At 42.0% G+C, this 24093-nt stretch overlaps 1 protein-coding gene across 8 annotated transcripts in view; it reads left to right on the top strand.

Annotated features, from left to right (window-relative positions):
* The first annotated feature begins 1415 nt into the window (after window positions 1–1415).
* The window catches only part of mef2d (myocyte enhancer factor 2d), a 92167-nt gene continuing 69489 nt past the window's right edge, over window positions 1416–24093 (top strand). For 3 of the 8 annotated variants that reach the window (XM_054782839.1, XM_054782845.1, XM_054782843.1), the window contains exon 1: window positions 1417–1622. The gene's annotated coding sequence lies outside the window, so the exon portion shown is untranslated. Of the gene's footprint in view, window positions 1623–24093 lie in introns of all 8 variants that reach the window. The other 5 variants (XM_054782842.1, XM_054782846.1, XM_054782848.1 and 2 more) reach the window with 3 other exon arrangements.

Here is a 24093-nt window from a genome sequence, read left to right on the forward strand (position 1 = left end):
TAGTCGCTTCTTTCAAAAAAATAAAATGTATATGGGTCTCTACTCACTAAATTGGCAACACTGATACCTCCTGTGACGTTTTCTTATTCTCGGGCAGGCCAGGTGTGTTTAAGAGGCAGAGTTGTCTACTGCTTTCTTTACACTGTTCTCTTTACTTGCGTATCTTGCTTGCTTGCTGCTGTAACAAGTAAATTTCCCCGCTGTGGGATAAATAAAGTACATACATACATACATACATACATACATACGTAAGGAGTTGGAACAACAAGCTACATTCACAGACAGGCCTTTTAGAATGTGTGTATGAGCGAGGGCATACATCAAATCACGGGATTAAGAATTAGCCACCAAAAATTAACATTGTGTCATATCAGTAAATGCACTTTTACTTTGACAGCTGTCACGCTATGGTTCAAACCTGTGGAAACCTCAGAAGACAACGTCATGAAAGTCCAGTGGTGTTATATTGGTTTCCTTATGACGGAAGATGTGGTGCTGTTTGGATTGAATTATTATTATTATTATTGTATTATTATTATAAATGATTGGACAGAGTTGAATCATTTCAGTGCACATGTATCTATCTATAGATGCAGGAGCGAGCTAGGTACTGTACCACGATGACGCCATTACGTCTTAAAAGGCATAGACGTCAATTCAGTTGAAGACCAAAGCAGATATTGTAATATTATGTCTTAAAAATGATTGCTGTCACTTGTGTTGAAATACAAAGTAAATATTCTGATAGTAGTATATGTTGTCAGTGTATATATGAGTGTTTTTCGTGCAAAGTGAAAGTGTAAAAGTACGTCAAAAACTGTTCTAGACGTGTGCACGTGCCGCTCTGTCACGCGCACACGCCACCGCCTCCCTCCGCCGTGACGTCACTCTTCCGCTCCTGACTGTAAACATAGTGTTCCTCCGCGCTGACTTGACAAAATAGGGCCGCTTCGGCACTGATCGTCGCTGTTTGCACGCACACAATTAGTGAAAGTGAAAGCAGCTGCTTGGACGTCATAATAATGTGTTGTTGTCCTATTGTCAACTATTCTAAACATGTAGACTTTAAGCATGGCAAAGAGTTGTGTTGCTATCCCTAAGGTATGAATACACGCAGATCTCTTAGGTCGAGGGGCTACTTTAAGGCCTGTCAGTGTCAGCCAAGTTTCTACCAAGTTTTTACCAAGTCTACAATCTATTTTAAGCTGACATTTTACATTAATACAGGTGAAGTAGATTAGACATTCACCGGTAAAGTATTAGGACACCGAAAGGCGTTCATGGCAAGCGGAGGGATAAGATAACTGAAGGCTCCTAAGACCCGCCTACTTCCCGGTTTACCCGCCACCGACCACGCACCGACGCTTCGATTGGTCCAAGTGATGGGAATGGCTCTCTCCCATTGGCCGACGCGCTGTCACTCACAAAATGATGCCTCTCCGTGCAGCAAAGGCTCCATTTGCCATAAGTAAATAGTTCGGTTTACATCAACTAGCAAGAATTTGATCATCCTCAGCCCGGCGAGGACGGCCAGTACTTGGTGGCCGCGATTTGGAAGCTTTGACCGGGCGTTGGACACAGCAAAGCTAGCCACCTCCAGCAGATGCGGATACCCTGGCCGGGTAAGTGATTTCTCCGGGTCGTCTCATCTTTTTCATGCTTTCTTGCTGGGTTTGCGCACTTGTGACAACTGAGCGTCAACACAGCATTGTGCTGCTTAGGAATGTGTGTGTGTGTGTGTGTGTGTGTGCGTGCGCGCGCGCGCGCGCGCGTGTGTTAGAGATGATGCCAGCTTCTGCTAAAGCTTCTGTCCTCCTTGTAGTTTGGGTTTGTGTCAAGTTCGCATCCATTTGACGAAGCGAATCAAGTCTTTTCTCTGAGTCTGCTTCACGTCACTCTTTAAAATCTGTAAACAGTATCCTGCAGCCGGCAGGCTAGTGCCTGTGGGACACTCCATTAGGAGCTGTCACAGACTATTTAGCACAAATGTCATCCTGCCTTCCTTTCTGCCAATGCATTGCGAGCAATGTCAAGCAATATTAATGACGTGTGATGTTTGGTTAGTTTTCATAAGGAGCAGGTCTAAGCTCCTTTATAGATGAAAAAGAGACAACACATGGAAAAAGCACGTTCTCAGTAGTGGTGAAGGAAAGAGTGGGGTGGACATCTGCCTTGACTGCTTGGCTTGACAGAAAGAGAGGACTAGGATCACGGGATATGCAGGGGGTGAAGAGAAGAATGCATAGAACGTCATAAATAGTAATAAGAATGCTGCTGCTAATATACTACTATAAGAGCCTTTTTTTTTTATCACAGACCTACAGCAGAAGCTCCAAAGTAAAATACCCCAGGGTTTTTTTCTCTTAAGAAACATGCCTCTAAAGACGTACTGAACTTGTTTTCACGCATGCCGATGACAACAATGCGTTATGACTTCATTATTGGTCAGTACAGTTCAGACCTGAGTGTTATTCCTGCTTTAGGATTTACTCTTTTTAACTGGTTAAATCAGCTGCAGGCTCATAAAGGTTTATGAGGGCAACAGTTTGACCCTAGAACAGACGATTTCCATCGCTTCCTATTATGTGAAAAATTGTCGGAGATCCTTGAACAGGTTTGACCCCAGAGGTTCAAATTCTGTACTGTAGTGACATCTTTACCACACCATAGTTAGACTGTAGATTTATGGCAGCGGCAAGTTACGGGAAAATAAAGCTTTGTTTTTCCCCGGGAAGACTGTTCTCGTCAAGCTCAATGACTTGTTTTGCACGCATTCTCTAAGCTTTACCGTCTGCGGAATAACGTGTCTTTGGTGAGCCCATTTCCGCCAATTGTGCTCTCATTACTGTGCGTAATTGCCTTTCTCCCGGGAGAGAGTGTCATCAAACTTCTCATTTCCTCCTCCAACCCGGAAAGCGTTTTGCTGGTGGATGCGGCCGTGTAATGATGGCATCAATAACGTGGGCCGGCGCTCGGCTTCTTGTGTCTGAGGACGCATGTCGTGTGTTTGCACGCACGGCACTGGCTTGGCGGCGTCTCCTCAGAGAGCTCGCTGACCGGGATGTTTGTGGGCTGTGAGAAAATGAGAATATGTCTCAGTAGACAAGTGTCACATGTTATTTGTGACATCGTGGTCCCACACTGGGATGCAGAGAGACGTGGACAGATGAGCTCAACCTGTCCAGATTGACCTAAAGAATCTTCACAAAGTCCCCACAGGAAAGCGTCCAGATAAGGTCCAGGCAGATTAGTGAGTTTTGGACTTGAGGATGCTGGATGAGTGTTTGTGTATCCATGAGGTATCTCAATGTATTGTAGTTGAGATATATTTTAAGTTTGTAGCAGAAGTGGTACTATTTAAACTCCTACATCTGTAAAGTACAGATGATTACATGATGTCTTTAAGGACCAATAGGACTTATCGTCACTAATAGGGATAAACGGTATGGCCTAAAATCCGTATTGCGATACACAGTCAAACTTTGATTTTTGTACATCAACAATCATTTCCATACATTATTCATTTATGAGAATTTAAAGTTATGTTCTTGTATAATATAAGTATAATTCTCTGTAAAATGTAGTTTTGTTAATATTTTTGAGTGTCTGTAATGGATTCATTGGATTTATATTATTTCCCGTGGGGAAAATTACCTCTTTTACGTTTTGGTTTTTGTCTGACCTTTTTGGAATAAATGACGAAAACCGAGGTTCCACTGTATATCATAATATATTCTTTGTCTTTAATGAAAACAGAAGCTTTTCAAAACGGTTACAAAAGCTACTCCCTTGGCGGCTGATGTATGCAGTAAACGTATTGTGACATTTCCACTTTTTGGACTTGTGCGCTCACATTGTAGTTGCTCCGTGTAGCTCTTGTATTATTCTGTCTCTAGACTCTTATTAATCTACTTGCTATTTCCCGTTCATAGCTGATTGTTTTGCTACTTTCCATTCAAGCTATCTTATCAGTTAGCATGGCTTCTCTGGCTCCTCCTGCCATCCTTTGCTCGGTGTGTCGCAGGCTTAGCTACACTGATATTGATACTTGTAATAAATGTAGTTCATTGGCCACCATGGAGGCGAGGATTATTAACTTAGGGGAGTGGCTCCGCATATACTGTATACGTTAGCCGTGCTAGCTACAGTGGGCTACATTACATTGAAGACGCGTTGCAGCCTTTTGCGGCAACAACAACAACATGCATTATTGCGATAGAGCGATATCATTCTATCGTAGGCCAGATTTCTATAGTTTCTTTCGTATATCATTTATATCACAAAACCATAGTCACTGATGCTAATAATTAGGGGTGGAATGGTGCATGTATTCGTAATTTGATTATTTGGAACGGTACAGAGGCGTACCGATATCCCACATGTTACACATTGAGTGAGGGACAGGAAGTGCAAGTGCCTTGGGATTTAGATACGCAGCTATTTGGTAAGCAACTCATGAACTCAATAATTTTGCCGGCATCAACATATTGCCATGTGCATGTGTGTCTGTTTTGCTCGTCGCTCGTCTCCAAACAGGCAGGACGAGAGTTTACTCCGTGCATTGCTTTCGTCACCTTGGCGCCTTTGTTCCATGGAACAACGGCATGAACGGAGTGAGCGCTTTTGTCAGTCATGCAGTCTCTTTGTCTTGGTGGGTGGTGGCAGGGCCAGTAGCATACACACAGAGTGCAGAAGAGTGGAACACAGTAGAAATTACACTACTCAGAAAAAGTTGGGCATATGTTAGGAACTGATATTTTAGAGAACAGCAAGTTATGCGTTAAGTTCATTAAGTATTAAACATGTTGGACATGGGCATTCAAAATTAGAGAAGCTCTAATTACGTTCACCTGTAAAGGTTATACATTCGTACATTTTAGGTTCATCCTGAAATGTATCTGAAATATCCCCAACGTCTTGTGAATCCTGTAAATTAGTAGACTGCAATATATTGTCATGTTTTTTTAAATATGTTTTCATTGTAGGTCTGTTGTTTGAATGGCAGTGATTGACACTGACAGCTCTATGCACACTGCAAAATACCAGAGACCAGTAAGCAGAGATCACTGCTTATCTAGCCCTGACATGAAACCCTATACTTATATATATTATTTGCTGAAAGATTGGCTGGAAGACAAGTGACAGTGATCGCAATTTAGCTAGTTATTATTATTACTATTATTATTATTATTATTATTGTTATTATTATTATTATTATTATTATTATTCTAAGATTTGTAGAATATGAGTAGAAAAAATGTGGATTGACTTAATGCCACCTTGGCATGCTTTTCCACGGTCTTGGTCGAGGAGCAATGGTCGAAAGCTGATGGAAGAAACACTCCGGCAATACGCACTCAGGCCAAAATACTGGAGCATCTGACCTGGCAAATGGTGTTTTTTGGGAAATGTGAAGAAGCTTATTCCGTCTCCTCGAGTGTTTTAAGCAAAAGCCTTCAACACAGTTAAAAAATAAAACAATATAAATTCAACCAAAACCGGCGTACCGTTACACCGCAACTAATGATGGTTTTAGTGCTTCTGTTCAAAGATGTGTGCAGGTGTATAAAGCCAGTCTCATTTTGTGTTATTACAACAACAAATAAGTATTGCTTTCCTTGGTCTATGCCCAAAGTTCATGTTGGAACAATATTGATGCTCAAGATGAAATATATTGAAGAATCTTCTGAAAGAGTGTCTCTACCAAGACGTAGCATGGAGCTTCAGATGAGTCCATCATCTTATTTGTTATTGTTGAAATGTACTTTTTCCTTTAATATTTAAAAGTAGTGAGTGTAGCTCATCGCTTGCTGTTCAGAATGTTGAATCTTTTGCATCAGTCTGTCCTGTGAAAGAAAGAACACATTTAAAATCTTTTGTGGTTCAGAGGGATGAAGAGTTCTGTCACCATCATCATTGAGGCGTATGCAAAAAGTCAATAAAAGCTCTTGAGTTTGAGAGCCGATACCTTCTTCATTGCATGATATTCATGCTGTCTAGTTTGTCAAATCTCAGCGAGACTCTCACATTCACTGCAGGCCCAACACGATCCATACATTGCAAGTATTGTAATGGGACTTGTTAGGTGAAAAGGGGCTTAAGCTGCAGATAACTTATGAGCTTAGCTGCCGTAATGGGCTTTTGTGTTCATGAGAGCCATGACTGCAGGCGCAGCGGAACGACAGCGACAGCGGAGTTTGAGCGACAAACAACCATCCACGCTTTTCCTTTTCCTGGGGAGGAATCGGGATCGTGTTGTGGCCGTGCCCGGCGCTCATGTCCTCTGCTGAACGCAGTCAAAACACAGCAGGAGGAGGAGAACTCCCCCTCCTTGCTGGCGCTAATTTAAGGAAGTACAATCACTCTCTCTCGCTCGCTGCTTCCTGCTGAATGGCAAAGCCAGGCGGTCAGCTGGCGTGCACTCCAGACTTGACAGAGAGCGGCGTTGTCCGCCAGAGGCCTCGTCGAGTGGCCGAGGGTGCACGGACTGCTTCTTCCCTGCATGTCAACCGTCCCTTATTGGGCTCATTTAGCACGTGAGCCTGCGAATCTGCAGCACGCTTTGAGCGCAGGGGACCTGGTCAAGTGTTTGGACTCTGTTTAAATGACAACAATTCCATTAAAAATGTCAGAAGTGCAGGTTACAAAATGTCAAGAAAGACCCTGTTTTGATCTGTTTTCAGTTTAAATTAGAGCGACAACAATTAATCAATGATTAATCGATTATCCAAATAATCTGGTAGTCGAATAATTTGGTGCAGTTGTCCCTTTTTTGTTGCTGTTAATTGTTCCAGACCCGACGCCGATGAGTGAATTTCCGCAAAGTATGATTCAATGTTTAATATTAATAAATGTAATAAATATTAATACATTTTCGTAGTTAGCATAGAATAGAAAACCTGTTTATGACTTTCTAAATACGTTTTTTACCATTATTAGAGCCCTCTTGACATGAAATAACACCCCTATGTAACCCTTTCCACTCCTATTATTCTTTGTGTACACCACATGAGCAACACTTAAGCGCAGGCTACGGGATGACTGCAGAGACACAAGAGACACAGACAAACATTAGCATGCTACAGAACTAACTAGTTAGCCTCCAATTTATTTATTATAAACTTAAGAAAGGGTTTCAAATGGAGTGGGGAAGAAGGACAAAGTAAGAAGCCAAAACTTACAACTTCCACATGGAATGAGAGAATAACTAGTTTTCACTATGTCCTGTCGGACATGCCATGGCTGACTCCATGCAGTGTAATAAATGTATCTTCAGAGAATACAACATATGACTTGTCTTTCAATTTTTTTTGACTAGTAATAGGCCATAGTCAACCACGAAACAGCGATTAGCGATGCTAATTTATATTGGAAATCCCATACACGCTCTAGCGATTAGCATTTGCTTTACATGGTGATTTTGAACACCTCCACATATGACGACACATTAGACATTTAAATGTACATTCCACTTAAACAGATGATGCATCATAAGCATAACATACTTTCAGGCCCCGTCTCAACAAGGGACAGGGCTGGCACATTGCATGTCCCAATGGCAGTAACTACTTTCTGAGTACGGCAATACTCCAAGGACAAACTGAACGTTTAGGAGGAGGGCACAAAAAAGCTGTTTGCATGGCAGAAAATAATGGAGAATGGCTGGTGTAGTGTAAACCTGCAGATCCAGGATTGCATTGCACATGCAGGTAGGGATTGGTGCTGGTCCAAATTAGGATGGCTCCGCTTTGCTAGAGGTCGTTTCACTGAGGACCATTCTAGCCCTTGTCCTGTTTGCGTAGGAGAAGCTAGCTTAAGAAGATGCCAGTGATGGCGAGCGGCCCACCATCACGCTGGTTTGGCCACTTACCTTCTCTGCTCACGTTCCGCCCTCCACGGTCGAGGAGCATCCTGCTAGGTGAACATGTGTTGTCCGTGTGCGCTCCAGCAGCCGACCCACACTCTGGTGCCGGTCCAGCCTCTCCGCGCTCGGCCTCGCCAGGTTACACAAACACGCCCACACGGTTTTTCCAAACTTTTCAGCTGAGAAGCAGTCCTATGATGATGACCTTCTATTACCTGTATGTCTTGGTGCACTGGTTCTTAAAGGTGCGGTCTGCATGGTGGGCATTAACATTCAAATATGCGGCAGACATTATGTTCCGCCCTCCTCCTGCGCCCATGTTGCAAGCCACGGCCCCCATAATACATACACACATGTACATGATAGCGATTTGGCAAAGTTTGACTATTAAAATAGCTATCATTGAATGTAGAGCCCATCATAACCATGGAATGACTCAAATTGTCGGTGGCTTATTGTATTTTGCCATGACGCATGTGATTGTAATGGATGCTGTAGTAGAGCCGAATAATGTTGTGGGGAAAGAGAGAAAGCGAGGAGTTTGATCCATTTGAACAGTTTGAGGATAAAACTTTACATATGTTTGACATGAGAGACAACTTTACATATATATATACACATTATGGACATTGTATTCATATACGTTTTCTGGACATGGGATTTCATGGGGTTTCCTAAAAAAAAAAATAAAGCCTTATCATAAGGGATCGCTTCAGGGTCAGGTCCATTTATGGAGATTTTCAAGCAAGCTGCTAGGTGTTCTTGTTCCAGGCAGTTGCAGAGGTCTGTTTTCACCTAAGGAATCATCGAAAATATAGAAACTTTATCAAAGCTGGATTGCAAAGTAGCAACAATATTGTTTTGCTCTTCAAAGTTATGCTTTTACCCTTTGCATAGTTCAACTCCTGTACACGATTCACACTTCTAACAGGATAACCAAGGCAATGCAATGCCCCTGAGGTAGGGGTAGAGGTTTCCCCACTCATCAAACCCACTTGCCAACAGAGTCATGACGTCAGCCTGAGTCTTGTCCTTCAAAAACAGGTATTTGTGTGTGTGTGTGTGTGTGTGTGTGTGTGTGGTTGGATGAGTCCTTGCAGACCAGGGCTAATCTATGGGCTGTACAATCTTTGTGTATCAGTCTGCAAATTACTTCACAATGACATTCACGCACCCTGAATAAAAAATAACATATAAATAAAAATAAATCAGTAAACAACACGGGATAAAACCAACAATTTTACGTGACATGTATAATAAATACCTGTCATTACAGCGCCTCAGTCAGTCCTCACTCCATACGGTTCCTCTGGCGGCAGGCCTTTCTTACTCATTGCAGTCTTTATGGCTGTCATGCCATTAGAAATTTCCACCAGGTCCTGGAACTGATTAAAGACATATTTCTCTCTTTTCCAGGTATCTGAGAGAAAACAAAGTATTTAGTATTCACATATATCACCTAGGATGTGTGGGATTTTGATGAAATTCTGCTTCCATACCGGACATGTAAATCAAGCTGCCTGGCCACAGAGACATCCGTGCTCTCATCAACCTCCAAGGCGACTGCCGTTTGATGCCCAGATTTCACCGAGGATTGGGTCCTCAATAAGCTCAGCCAAGATCTCCCACATCTCATCAATAGTACGATGCGATCTGTAATTATTGCGCTGGTCCGTCTTGACATTAGGAAAAATGAAAAATTGTTTAACAATTATAAAGAGATTGTATGCAGCTCGTACAAATTATGTTTTTTGAAACCAAGAAACACAGGTTTGACACCTGTGATGTAAATAACAGTGTAGCTACTAAATTGACCATGCTGCGTGTTGTGCAGCCGTGTTTTAAATTGAGACATTTTCAGCCACTCTGGATCAAATCCTGTAACTGTGTTTACTGCTGGCTGATGCAGTGCCCTCTCTCAAGCCAAAGAAGAAATCATCGTATAGGACCCTAAACAAAATGATGAGTTCCTGAGAAAACTGGTTTTCTGATCTGCTTGAAGTCTCTGTGTTTGCCGAATCTCACCTGTCGCTTCTGCCCTAGCAGTCTCGACCGCATGTTATCTGCTGTCCTCCTCCTGTCCTGCATCTCCCTGATTACCTGCTGCTGTCCCTTTCTCCTGACCCCGTCTTACTGCCGCAGCTGCGGCACTAGTTGAAGCCTGGAAATATTGGAGGCAAATTCATTTTCACAGTAGTAGACGTGTGCTCACTCTTTGGTGCGCGCGTCTACACTGTTTTGCAATACCTCCCGTGGGTCAGACTCTTCAGGACGAGGCTTTTTAGGTCGCCGAAAATGTTTTCAAACGTGATCTGTGTGAATGAGTGAACATCCACCGTCAGAGTTACAGAGTTATTGGCTAGCACGACTTACAACGTTGTGAGCTAATGTCATTGTCCATGTTGAGCTTCCAATCACGTTTCTACAGAGACAGGTTAATATAACATGATAAGTTAAAGCTGTTCGGACCTCCACTTGTTTGCCCACATATCTTTTATGAAAACATCGCTGTTATTTATGGGAGGTCTCGGAAGGACAGTTGACATGGGACTTTCTTGATAGAAATGCAGAGAAAGACAAAATAATCCATCAGTTCAAAAACATGGCATGCTCGCTCACTCCACCGTACATTCATCCACACATAAAGACAAGTAGAAGTGTGAGTCATTGTGTATAATGGCAGTGTTTGTTTGTGATGCAGCTCGTCATTAAAAAAAAAAATCATCCGTTTGCAATTAGATCACATTAGTGTGAATTGAGGCAGGCATTTTTTTGTGCAACCCTAATACTAACCTTTAAATACACGGATGAAGGATTTGTGTGAGGGTATGAAAAAAGAAACAATAACAAAATGAAAGTATTGACTTAATAAAACATTTTTGTCATTCTGCTGCCATAGAAAAATAAACAACTATGAAATAGGAGTGAAATGAAGCGGTGATTTTGACACGGCCCCCGGCGAGTTTTCTGAACCGACGCCATCTTGGCTGTGATGTCACGACCAGAACATGTTGCTGGAACCAGATTCAAATACATGCAGCCATGAACTCCCAGCACAGCCAAAAAAGTGGCATATTCACAACATTATAACACAATATTTGATATTGTGTTGTGATGACTATGATATAACACACACAAAAAAATGTCCACAAGAATGCTTTTTGACTGCCAGTAAGTGGCACTGACAGTTCTACGCGCAGTGCAAAAAAAAAAAAAAAAGACCGGTGCCCAAAAAATATGGGTGTACTTACTGAAACTGACAGATCGACTGCAAGATGGGTTAGCAAGATGAATGACAGCAAGCCATGTTTTGCAAGCAATTCACGTCTAGAACACTTACGGGTGACACCGGCAAACAAGCACAGCCATGAACGTACACAACAAAAGTGAGATATTCACAACAATAACAACATTCACTAATATTGTGTTGCGAGGAGCATGATATGTTTTACTGGCAGTGATAGCCACTGACAGATATCAGCTTGCGCTTTGCACACTGCACAGAGCTGAAGGCGATAGGCAACAATTGTTGTTTAGCAAGCAATTTGGCATGAAAACCCATATTATTTTTGTAAGCTTTGTAGTGACGCCGCAATCAAAGACGACCCTTTGGATTTATTGTTGCATGTTACAATAGATAGCACATTAGCCGCCTAGCTAGAGCGTCAGAACAAGCCAGATAGGAATTAGCACTGCATTGGTCGCCATGAGCACTATCCTGCCTACTACGGAGAATATTCGCAGGATTGACTTGCTGCCACCTTGGCACACTTTTCCACGGTGGAACATCTTGTAGGTTTTTGACTTTATTTCCATCTGCCAGGCAGTAACATTTCTCCGACGAAGTTTGCCGACGTAGGGTGTCTTTCAGAAACATGAACAAGCTTACTCCGTTGCCTCAAGTGTTCCAGCAAAAGCCTTCAACACAACGAGTGGGCATAATATCAATAAATAAGTGCGTTGTAGTGGAGCAGAACATCTAGGTGGGACTGTCTGAATCTGATGTCACTTGCACCACCCCCTCCAAACACGGAAGAAGTGACGTTAATTCTAAAAAAATAAGAAATATTTAAACATTCGTATTTAACACAGGAAATATGCCTTTGAATGTTATTTTTCACTGCGGAAATAACACGACTAACGTGTTTTGTTGTCATGAGCACTTTAATTGTGCTTCAGACCCATCACAGCTGTTGTGCCATGCCCTTGTTGTGACCCTTGGTGCTGAAGTGAAGGATTAGGGTCCAGAGAAGCCAAGAGGCCGCCTTACTTACATCAACCAATCCTTGTCCTCCTGAAAGCCTTTAATTGAGACTTCATCAGCTGCTGATCTTCAGGCTAAACATCAGTTAAGACAATGAGCCCGGGTGGGGGGGTTGGTGGAAGTCCGCAAGGCAACGAGATGACGCAGGATGTGTGACGAAGGCAAAGTGTTTGAAGCCGGTTGTCTGTTAGTGTGTTTATGCTGCTGGCGGACATTTAGGCAAGCACAGCCTGCAGAACGTTCTACCCCATTTGCAGCTACTGTATATGTGAGTTCAGAGGTCACTCATGCTGGAACGGTCCGAGTTCTTCACACCAAACTCCTCCAAGCATGCCTTTTATGAAGCGTGCTTTGTGCATTTGGAACAGAAGAGGATCTTCTCCAAAGTGTTGACACAAAGTTGGAGGCATACAAATGTCATTCTTTTTCTTTTTATTTACATGATTTTAGCCAACACCAGCAGAGAGACAGACAATGAAACTGCTTCTGAATTGAGTTGGTTGCATTCTACATACGAAGTCATAAAAGCAGGTTATCTGAGGAGAGTGGGGGGGAATTTGGGGGTTTATGTGTGTGTTTACACGTCCCCCTGAGAGAAGTCATTTAGAAGTTTATTTAATCAACACTCATTTAGGGAATTGTCCGACAGCCTCTGGTATTGTTATCGTATTGCTGGTAGAAGCTTCTCTTTGATAAAGAAGAAAGGCACTGAAAAAAAGGTCTTAATGATTAGAGATGATCATTTAAAAATTCCTTTGGGGTTTTAGTGATGCAATTAGTCTTGATTTCACCACAACACACTGAAGAGGAGCAAATGTGGTTTAGCAAATGTCACTCACATCTTTGGCCGAATTAATGAATCTTTCAGTGTTGAAGGAACACACATGAGTCTGTCACAACTAATTTATCAGGGCAGCGCTTCACTTTGGAACCTCACCTCAGTATGATGAATCCAAGCACAGTGGTAGGGTAGACTACCTAAAGGGGCGGAGCTAGACACAGCTTAGTGTGTTGATTGGTGGTCACTGACAATTGTCACTTCCAGAATGGGAAGAAGACAACAGACAAAAACAAAGATGTCCTCTATTGTTCTGCTTTGTTTCCAAAGGAGTGGATTTGCACTTCCAAATAGTGGCATATGTATCGTAAACATTTTATAAATAACACCCCTAAATAACAAGCAAGCGAGCTAACCAATTAGCCTCAAATTTATTTCTTCTACACTTAAGAAGCCAAAAACCTACCACTTCCACACGGAATGGGAGGCGAACCTTTTTTCACTGTCGTGTTGGACATGCCATGGCTGACTTCATGCAGTGTGAAGGTAATGCAATGTAATGTCTCAATGTGTTGTGTCATTACTGCTACCCAGTGACCAGAATACTACATATCGCTTGTATTTCAATATGTTTTGACTAATAATAGACCATAGTCTACCACGAAACAGCGATCATTCATTAAGTCATTCTGGGAAACCGCGATATAGCAAGGTAGTGATAATCGAACACCAATATTGAAAGTGCCGAGTATAAAAACAAAGTGCAAAGTATGAAACTGTGGACCAATACAATCAGTGAAATGATAAAGTAGTTAAAGGTAACTGGTAGTTTTTTTTGCTTATTATTTTGCTGCATAGCTCTGCGTGTGAGTCCGAGTGAGGTGTGATATTAAATTGGAACTATTGAAGGAAGATGCCTTACCCCCCCCCCCCCCCCCCCTTACATAACCAGTGATGCATATTTACAATCCAAAGGCCAAACTTGGAAATAATTTACTGGACTCTTCATTCCGGGTGCTGAGCGCAGTCCTATGCCGACTGTCACACAGCGTCGAAGATTACAGGGGATGTGAGATGTCAAGTTGTTGGACTGACTGGAATGATAATGGAGCATCACACTGGATCTCCCAAAGAGGATGGTCGCAGTAGACAGCCAGTTGGCCGCCACCTAAAGGTCACAGAATTTTAGCTAAAGGTTGCGAGTGCTGGACTGTCGCAGATCACTTACACTCTGCTGATCTCATTGTGGAGTCATTGCTGATCTTTTCATGCGCTTGGCCGTAATCAGTCCACACTAGGTTACGTAAACATCCATGGAAATAAAAAAAAGAAAAAAAAGTGGTAATCCCTGCTCACTTGTCAATTTTGGCTAAAAACTACTCAGTTCCGTGCTCTAAATTTATCTGCTCCGCCTTGGACAGAACTGCTCCAAATACCCGGCTTCCGAGCCAGAGTGGAAATCTGTGCTGACCTGCCTTTTGCTGCAAGTACAACAGATGAGCAAATGAAAAAGGAAAACACTGAATGAAGACAGCATTTGTTTTCATCAGGGATTAAGGAATCTGGCCGTCTCATTACTTTTCATATCCGGGAATCTGTGCGTCCCTTTTGTTCCGCTCTGTTGCGCCACTTTATTGAAGAGACTTTTATGTCTCTCACATACAAAGCGGAGGTTCAGCGCGAACCAAACTGGATCAGAAGCCGGTGGTCCTGGAAGGATCCACCAGCTAAAGAGTCTCATGTAGGGTAAATGCAATTTAGTGCACAATTTGCGGGATTATGTTCAAATAACGGGACTGGCAGCCCTCTGAGTTGCTGTGCTGCACAAAACCCGAGCCCGGCTTGACCTTGACTGGGTCATGGTGTCAAAATCCACTTAGAGTCCATTTGAATCCGTTTAGTTCGGCTTCTGGCAACCTTCAGCAACGCAGCCTTTTATTTGAAATTGTATTAGGCTCTCTGTTAGTTCTCAATTACTCTCTGGAAGCTTTGGGAAGAGATTGAAGTCAAGAAGAAGAAGAAATGTGACAATGATTCTTTTTTTTCTTCTTTTTTTTTTTTTAAGTTTGGTCCCAGAAATATTAATCTCTGCCAGCACAGTCCAGTCAAAGTGGTGTTTCATTGCACAGGATAAAGCTTCCCTTGCCCTGTCTATGAAGGTCAGACAGAAGTGCTGATTTTTGTACTTAAGATAATTGTAATCATTTCTCACATGGAATTGAAGTGACTTTGGAGGTACAAAAACCTTAACCACCGCAAAAAAGCGTTAAGATTAGATGCAATATTAATTTCAATCAATTCAACAACATTTTGACTCTTCATTAAAGCCATCACAACGTTAAAAACACTGTGCTCAGGTTTTGTTTAAAACCCTGGAATAGACAGTTTTCTATTGGGGGAGATAGGAGCCTTGCTCATTGGTACCTCAGCTGTGAGTATATAGTGGAACCACAGGTTTTCATAGGATTATGTGTCTGTTTTCCTACATTGGCTCGGTTATCATACGGCCAAACAGTTCCCAAACAAAGCATCCACGCACTTGTGAAGAATGGATGGTGAATGGAATGGAAGGTGAGAAACTATTGATTTCAAGAAAGAACTCGTAGTATGAACTAGTATGACGTTAGCGTCTGTTAAAACAGAATTTGAATGTACAGGTAGGAACCTTTAGCACACGTAGCAGGGGAACGGCTTAAGCAAGACACATGACAGAAAGTGAGCCGGGCCAGTGTGTGTAATGATGATTGTACCCGCTCCACTAACTCCTACCTGTACATGCTCCACTCATCCCTGTGTTTACTAGTCTTCAATAAGGGTACAAGTGATGTGGAATGTGAATTTATTCATTTAATTGGAAACTTTTAGGCATTTTGCTTTGTTTTCTGCAGGTAAAACTATAATCATTCTCCAGAAATTGTGTTTTGTGTTAATATTTTTGGATGCCTGGAACGGATTAATTGGATTTACATTTCTTTTTAAAATTCCTTTTCATATGTTTCGGTTTTTGTCTGACCTTTTTGGAATGGATTAATGACAAAAAACGAGGTTCCACTGTATATCCTTATGATGGTTGAGGGAATTGAACCTGGGACTGTCACAGTCTGCATTCTTAATTTTGTTGCATTCATTGTGAATGAGGATTGGTCAGACTGAAATGGGACATCTATTATTGTTGGCTATTGTTATCAACTCAGCAGAAAAGAAAGAAAAAGAAGTGATTGAGACGAGGAGGATCAAGGAGGGCTGCACACCTCCAAAACAGGAAGTAGCTTCACCAGAGAAGAAAAATATACAGTAGAGACTCCAAAATGTCATCCGTCTGTTTTAGAAAAGTGTCTTAGAATACAGTCATCCCTCAGCCTCCATGTTTCATAATCAAAGGGCCTTTGCTCCAAAGCGAAATACGAGCTGCGAGTCGTCTTTGCCAGAAATCGTTTTGTTGGAGTTGCTGCCAAGACTTTCACAGGGCGCCCAACGCTCTTTGTGGCTCTGGAAGAAGACGGAATGGAAGACGTGGAGGATGCTCACGCTGCTGGCATCGCTGTCGGGTCTCATTGCGGCTAAATTCAGATTTATTTGGGCTTTGTCGCCCAATATGACCCGCATAACGCTGCCTGAGCCAGATAAACACATTTAGATTTTTGGTTTCACCACACTTCTTCCTCTTGTAACGTGAGATGACCTACTTCCTACTCCCTACATTTCCCGTTGTTGGCTCAGCTAAGGGGCCTCATTACCAGAACCTGCGTCTCAGACCATGTCCAATACCGTGTCCCTGGCTATATTTTTTAAAAGAAATGTTGCCTATTTAAGTTTAGATTTTTCTTTTGTACATAAACAGACTTTGAAAAACGTCAAGAGTTTCCAAAAGTCATGAAAAACATTACCGCTCATGTGAGGGTTTTAATTGTTTCTAATTTTTACTCTCAGGTGACAAGCCTGACTGGCTACCCCGTGTTAAGTGCTGGATGTGCTGTTCTTCCTGAAATATTGTGTTGAATTCGCTTTGGTTCAGTCAGATTGATTTTATTTCCCAGTATTGTCAAAGTGCCTTTGGGCAAGGCACTGAATCCCCAACACAATTTATTACGTAGTGTGATATTCAGGCATGTGCACAAACCACGATCAGGCCTTAAATCCTTACATTCCTCAAGTCACTTCATTCCAGGAAGTGTCTTTCTTCTTTCTTTTCTCTGATTGGTTCAAATGGCTTTTAAAAACATTTATAAGTGATTTTGGTGACTTTGCATGTGAGAGGTTGTGAAGCTGCAGGAAGGGGGTGGGGCCAAGTGCGGTGCAGCCATGCTGACGGGGTTGCGATGGCGTGAGAGCAGGGTCTGCTGGCCACAGCTGAAATAGCATATCAGCGCCAGGAGCTGAAAGGCTACACCCCCCAGACCCGCACTTTCTTCTTCTCCTCTCTTGCCTTCTCACCTTTCGTTCTCACCCTGCCTCCCTTTTGATGTGATATCTTGGGTGTTTTTTTTTTCATCATCATCATGGTCATCTTCTGACCGTCTGCTCATTAAGCTAGCTACCAGCTAACATGCTAGAGATGGATGGATGGGTGGATGGATGGAGGATTGTTGACTGAGACCAAAAACTTGGGCCTTCCTGGTACTTGTTGGACTTCCTTATGTTAGCATCAGCGCTAGTGATGTCACACTGACTAAAAATAAAATAATAAAAAAAACTCAAAGAAGCCTCAGTGTGTTGAAAGTACAACTCGAGAGCCATTTTTGGGTCTCAGCTTGTTTTTTTTGTAGGCCTTGGACATATTCTAAAAATATAATGAACTTGTGATTAAGGAAGATGTAGTCATCGATGCAATTCTGATTGCAGGATTAATGTGATATTTTTTATGACATCCTTATTTCGTTTACACAATTAAATGAGATATGGCAAACAGCGCTCTTATTTTGAAGGCTGGAAGTATGTGCTGTGTGTGTTTTGAGAATGACTGTTGACGGTTAAGATGAGGTGGGTACAAGAATAAATGTGCCTCTTGTCTTTTTTCACTCAGAACTTGCACGTCGTCACTGGGCATTGTAAAACGCTTGCATATGTTAAAGCGGTAAAACACAACACGGTGAAAATATACCCATCCAGCCTGAGTCGCACATGCAACAGCCGCACTAGCATGCTCTGCTAAACTGAGCTAATTCCGCCAGCTACCATTCATGCCCTGTAAGAGGAATTTCTGACAACTTTTGCTGGTGTTTCAGGTCGCCATTTTGTCATGTTTCGATTGGGAGCGTGCGTGTTAGTGTTTGTGATGAGATTGTGCCACGATTGAGCGGTCCGCTGGAGAAATACTTCTCCACACGAACATTCCTTCTCTACCCTCGAGACATGTTTTTTCAGAACAAGAAATCGTGACATGAGATCTTGTGACACCCCTACTATTAATCTTTAGCTTTTTTGTTAATTAATTATATTTATTGAAGAATCACCTCACAGCAGTTTACTTTTTGAATGTTTTATGTACATTAAAGCTGTTTACACAAAAGCCAAACAATCTAATGTTTTGCATAACCGAGGGATGTACCAAACTGGGATTATAGCATACTGTTCCACCCCTTTTAATATTTGGTATAGTCATTTGTACAGAAGTAGGCGTGGGCCAAACCGATCAAGTATTCGTATCCGGTTCCAATATCAGCGTAATTCACATATCGGAAATTGCAGAGATTTACGGATCCATGAGCCATGTCTGTTCCTTAATATAGTCAGCTTGTTGTTGTCAGCAAACTGCGCTAGAAGAATATCAGCAAACGTAGCCAAAAGAGTGTCAGAGAAACTATCCTCCTCACTCGTGCCGCACACACACACACACACACACACTCTTAACACTGCAGTACTTCCGGGTTGCTACAATATCATACTTGCCTGTAGAGAGGACTTTATTACATCCTCCTATAAAGGGAGCAAAAATGATAATGTAGCGACCCGGAAGTGATATTATGTTGAAAGAAAACTGCACTTTTTATGGAATTTTGCCCATCATCCACAATCCTTGTGTGAAACATCAACACACATTTCTTTCCCTTTTCTGTGTTTTCTAACGAGATAAAACAAATTAGTATGAGCCAGCTAACATTGCACGTCACAGGAGGTACCTATTTTGACTAGGAAGCCCTCTAAACAAAACATCGTTTTATATCCATGCTGTGATCATACTGTACATTGCCAGGTACATTGATGATAAGATGTAATACTTACAGTATCTTGCTGTATTTTGATGATTTACACCATTACCGAAACTTCTTTCCTATAGGCACATTGATTTGACATAGCCCATAGGAGCTAACGCGACTTCCGTCAACAACAGCAGCATAGAAACAGCGACGACACTTTCGATGTCCACTCTCTGAAAAATGCTGATGGCAAACGAGCATATTGTTGAGTCTTCATAGTGAAATTGAGAGCCAGTAGTATCCATTCTTCCACCTGTCCCGTTGCAGTGCCTAGAGGCATTGTGAGTGACGCTGAGACTAGCGGCTGGCGAGGCGCCGTGTTACTCCGCCAGATAAATATAGTTTTTCGTGTTAGCTGCTACAATACACTGTAGCTTGGTTAATGTACAGTTCAGTTATAACACTGTTGGTGTTTTTTTGAGGGGTTTTTCTTAGGGCTTTAGCCTCAAAATAGGTACCTCCCATTACGTGCATTGTTAGCTGGCTCATATGCACTAACTCATACGCACTAACTCATTTGGTGCATTCCTAGTTGTGGTTTTGTTTGAGGTTGAGCAACTTTTATTTGTGTATTTTTATGTCTTTTCAGAGCGTCAAAAAGGTCCTAGAAGCCGCTCGACGTTTGCTCGGGAATGTGTGAAGATACCCTGATGGCTCCCTTTCTCTGAGCCCATGAACAAGTGTTGAGTGTTTTTCGCGGAAAAAGCAAAGTGAGGCTCGCTCGCAGTCGATGTAGAGAGCGAACAAGTGAGAGAAAGAGAGAGAGAGTGTTACTTGTTTAGTGTCAGCGCAGCATTAGATAACGTTTTATTTGATGGTGTTCAATGGCTGACTCGTCCTCACCTCTCGCCCAGGCCTCTTCTGCTCTCCAGCCCACACACACTCCCATGCACACAAGCAAAGACACACACATCCGCCCACTGATGCTCTCTCGCGCACACACGCACATGCACACACACACACACACACACACACACATGCACACTGTACAGCCGCCTCTGGAGGATTCTGGCAGTTGTTTATGTTATTGAACTGGTTATCACATTACAGCTGGAACTCCAGAGTCGTCCTCCTTCCGCCAAGAGAAAGGCAGCTCGCAGCGAGACAACTTGCTAAAGTGGTTTTTAGCATCCCGCTCGTCAGCATCATTAGGACGCTTTTCACTTTGTGTGTGTGTGTGTGTGTGTGTGTGTGTGTGTGTGTGTGTGTGTGTGTGTGAGGTGCTCATGTGGAGCGTGTTTCCTCCACGCGGAATAACACCGCTGCCTTGTGGTTTTCCTTTACGATGCAAAAATCTTAGCAAAGGATGTGTTGTTTCATCAATGCGATAATGTCCATATCGAACTAGAATGGCACACCTTAAAGCACAGCCCTCCACCAAAGTCATGGCCACTAATAAGAGATCTGATGACAATATGAATCAGAAGTTACATTTTACTTTTTTTGTTGGCTATTTTGACTCTTTACCTTCCTCAATTCCTACCATCTTGGCCATCTAGTGGACAGAGAAGTTACATTGACAAAAACATTTTAGAAAGTATTGAAAAAGACCTTGTTAAAAGTTTGGTTTGGTACTATGCCGATACCAGAGCTGTGTTTGCGTTAATATTTCTATTATATTAGCTTCTACAGGCGCAAAAGAATGATGGTCTCAACCACACCAATAGAATATCAGCAAATGTAGCTAGAAGAATCTCAGCGAACGTAGCTGTCTTCACACATGCAGCGCCACACACACACACACACACAGGCGCTCAGCCTAAAGGCGCTCACGGTGTCACAGACAGTCGGACAGCATAGGACTCTTAACATCGCACATACTTACATCCATAAAGACACACTGACCACTGCACATTGTCCAACAATTCTTGATTGTAAAGTCAGTTAGCCTAGCTGCATTAGCCACACCTCATAAAAACAGAACGGCGGCTTTTAAAAAAAAATGCTTTTAAGTATTTCTTAATCTCCAGGGGTGACCTACACACCTCCAAAGTGTGCGGGTGAGATGAGAGATTCACATCTCCATGGAAACAAGATGTCAGCATCAGTGACTTCGGAAGGTGCAGCCCGATGGCTCAGTGGATGTGACGATGCGGCATTATCCGAGCGACACAACATGCATGAATATTAAATAAAAAGTTTCTCTCTCACGCAGCAACAGCAGCAGGTTAGCCGGAAAGGACAAACACATTTAGTGGTTTCAAAAGTACAACTTTGGCAAACTCCTCTTTCTTACTGTTTTTGCCCACATGGCAAGAATATTTAATCCAGGGATATTTTTCTCGCTTGGTTTTGTCATCTGAAAGAAAAAAGGAAATGCTGCGTTTTCAAATCTCTGCTCGTCCTAAATATCCAACCACAATTCACTTTGCAAGAACCTTTTTGTCTGCATCTCACTCCCAACAATTTGATTTATATACTGCAACATGAAGTTATCAAATTATGAAATAAATAGATGGAAAGAAATATGTTTACAAACATGCAAAACTGCAAAAAGTAAATCGGATCAGAAATAAGTTGTCAGACATATTTATGTAGAATGTCCAAGCCAGCCTTGAATATGACAGGATAGGCCTAACCCTAACCCTAACCCTAACCCTAACCGCATAATCCCATAGTCTGTGCTCCTTTTAATACTGTTATTACACATGTAGGTTAGAGGTAATTGTATAGGACAGTATAGTCTGTGTACCATTGTTTTTACCTTCCATTATTATCTTATTTTATGTCTCTAATTTATCTACCTGTATGTCAGCTAGGGGTTTCCCGATCCGATATTGACATTAGATATTGGGCCGTATCAGCAAAAAAAAAAAAAAACAAGTATCGGATTATATTGGGCTGTATCTAAAATGTCCGATATTGGCACTCCAATACAAGTTGTTGATTCCAGACTCCTCCCCAGCATGTGTATCTAGCAGCAGCCGGGTAGAGCCCACGTGATCACAACAGCGTGTGCTAACGTGTTGACAGAGTAGCAAGCAGTAGGATGATATTGGTCGTGTGTTTTTCATTAAAGTCCAAAAAACACGTTGCAACTGAGTGCAAAACTCATCACGCATTTCAAATAGCATCACACAGGAAACTCCCATGGGATGGCAGGAAGTAATTGGCTATAACATAAAAGATGACCAGCCCCTGTCGGTGGTGAGTAAAGCCGGGTTTAAACGCTTAATTGAGCACCTTGAACCTCGCTATATTATGCCTAGCTGCCACTACATTGTTGATAAAACTATACCCCACATGCATAAAGAAGTACCATCATTTCTGCACTATAGATTGTACCGGTCTGTAAAGCCACAGTTGTCCACGTCATAACATGGGATATTTAGTACACAGAAAGATGTTACACAGAAAGATTTAGAGTTAAACTTTTGATTAAATAAATGCTTTTTTCCAAGCAGCGCTGAACAGTGCGTGTAACACAGCTAGTTAAACAATGCTAAATAAACAGTAGCCTACCATAAAAGTCATTGCTTTCTTCATCCTCCTCCTGGGAACTAAAACCACTTAAGTCTGTCTTTTTCAGCATCATAATTGAACTGCCTCATAATTCCTTTGTCACACACACTTTGTCAATCTCTCTTGCGCTCTCTTTCGTTGTCGCTCTTGTTGTCACGTTTGTCTCGAGGCAAATTAACCCTTTAGCTTGAGCTGTCCTCTTCATCACGCAGTAGTCCAGCATCTCAAAACCCGTTGGTGATAGTGGATTTCTTGACACACTATTAAGAAAAACACACTATGAACCTTGCAATCCTACCTGCAGTCAGTGTTCCCAGCGTCACTTGTTAGCTCTGATGATGAGAAATGAGACGCTTTTTTTTTTTTTACATGTTTAGTTTGGGTGGGGTCGTGTTAGTGTTTGTGATGAGATTCCACCACGTAGAGTTCAACAGCTGCCGCGGTTCAAGCAGTCCACACAGAAGCTGTAGTAATTCTACACTTGATCAAGCATACTTAACATTTGTCAGATCAAAACACCAATCGCTGCGTAAGACTTCAAAACGTGTCATATTAGCTTCCACTTCACTCGTCCAATTCACTACTTCTTGACGCTGCCCTTTAAACATCATGTGAACTGTAGTTCTTTGAGTCATAAATTAGCCGCATCACTGCATAAGCCGCAGTGTTCAAAGCATGAGAAAAAAGTAGCGGCTAATACACTGAAAGTTACGGTTAAATAAGTCAGTTTTTCCTCATACTTACTGTTGCTGATAATTTTTCTCTGTTTGAGTAATATCACTTGATCAAGCCTTTTCCAACATTTCACACTACAAAATAAGTACAGTTGCCCCTCATTTATAGCAGTTAGCAGTGGTTCCAGTCCTGACGGTGATAAAATTATTTCCGCAATATAAATTTCAATGTTAGTAAATGTAATATTTTCATACTTCTTTTTTCGTAGTATAGAAAACCTGTTTATGACTTTCTACATATGTTTTTTAACATTATTCGACCCTATAGTTACCATTACACTCCTATTATTCATTGTTTACACAGGATTGTGCAACTATTATGCTGCAAGGCTCTAAACGGCCGCTAGCTATCGAGCTAACAAGTTAGCCTCGAATTTATTTCTTCTACACTTAAGGGTTCCAGACGGAATGGGGAAGGATAACGTAAAAAGCCACAAACTTACCACTTCCACACAGAATGGGGGGAGAACCTTTTTTCACTCTGCATCCATGGCTGGCTACATTGAGTGCAAGGTAGGGTAAATGTGATAGAGATGGATGTCTCAACCATTGAACATCATCTCCATTATACTCCAATATCACCATAGAAATAAGGAAAAAATGAATGGTCTACGTAAAGACGAGGAATGTTGTGTTGACACACCAAAGCTTTGTAGTTGTATGTGTATTTTTACTTACAAGATTCCATACTACCTTTTTAAAACAACGCTCGTCTATGTAACGGAACGATTTTTCCATATTAAAGGTTTCTTTTGAGTTTTAAGATTGATATTGTATAATATCCTTTTCCTTTA

The sequence above is a fragment of the Dunckerocampus dactyliophorus genome, chromosome 7 (assembly GCF_027744805.1).
Source record: "Dunckerocampus dactyliophorus isolate RoL2022-P2 chromosome 7, RoL_Ddac_1.1, whole genome shotgun sequence".
Taxonomy (NCBI): Eukaryota; Metazoa; Chordata; class Actinopteri; order Syngnathiformes; family Syngnathidae; genus Dunckerocampus; species Dunckerocampus dactyliophorus.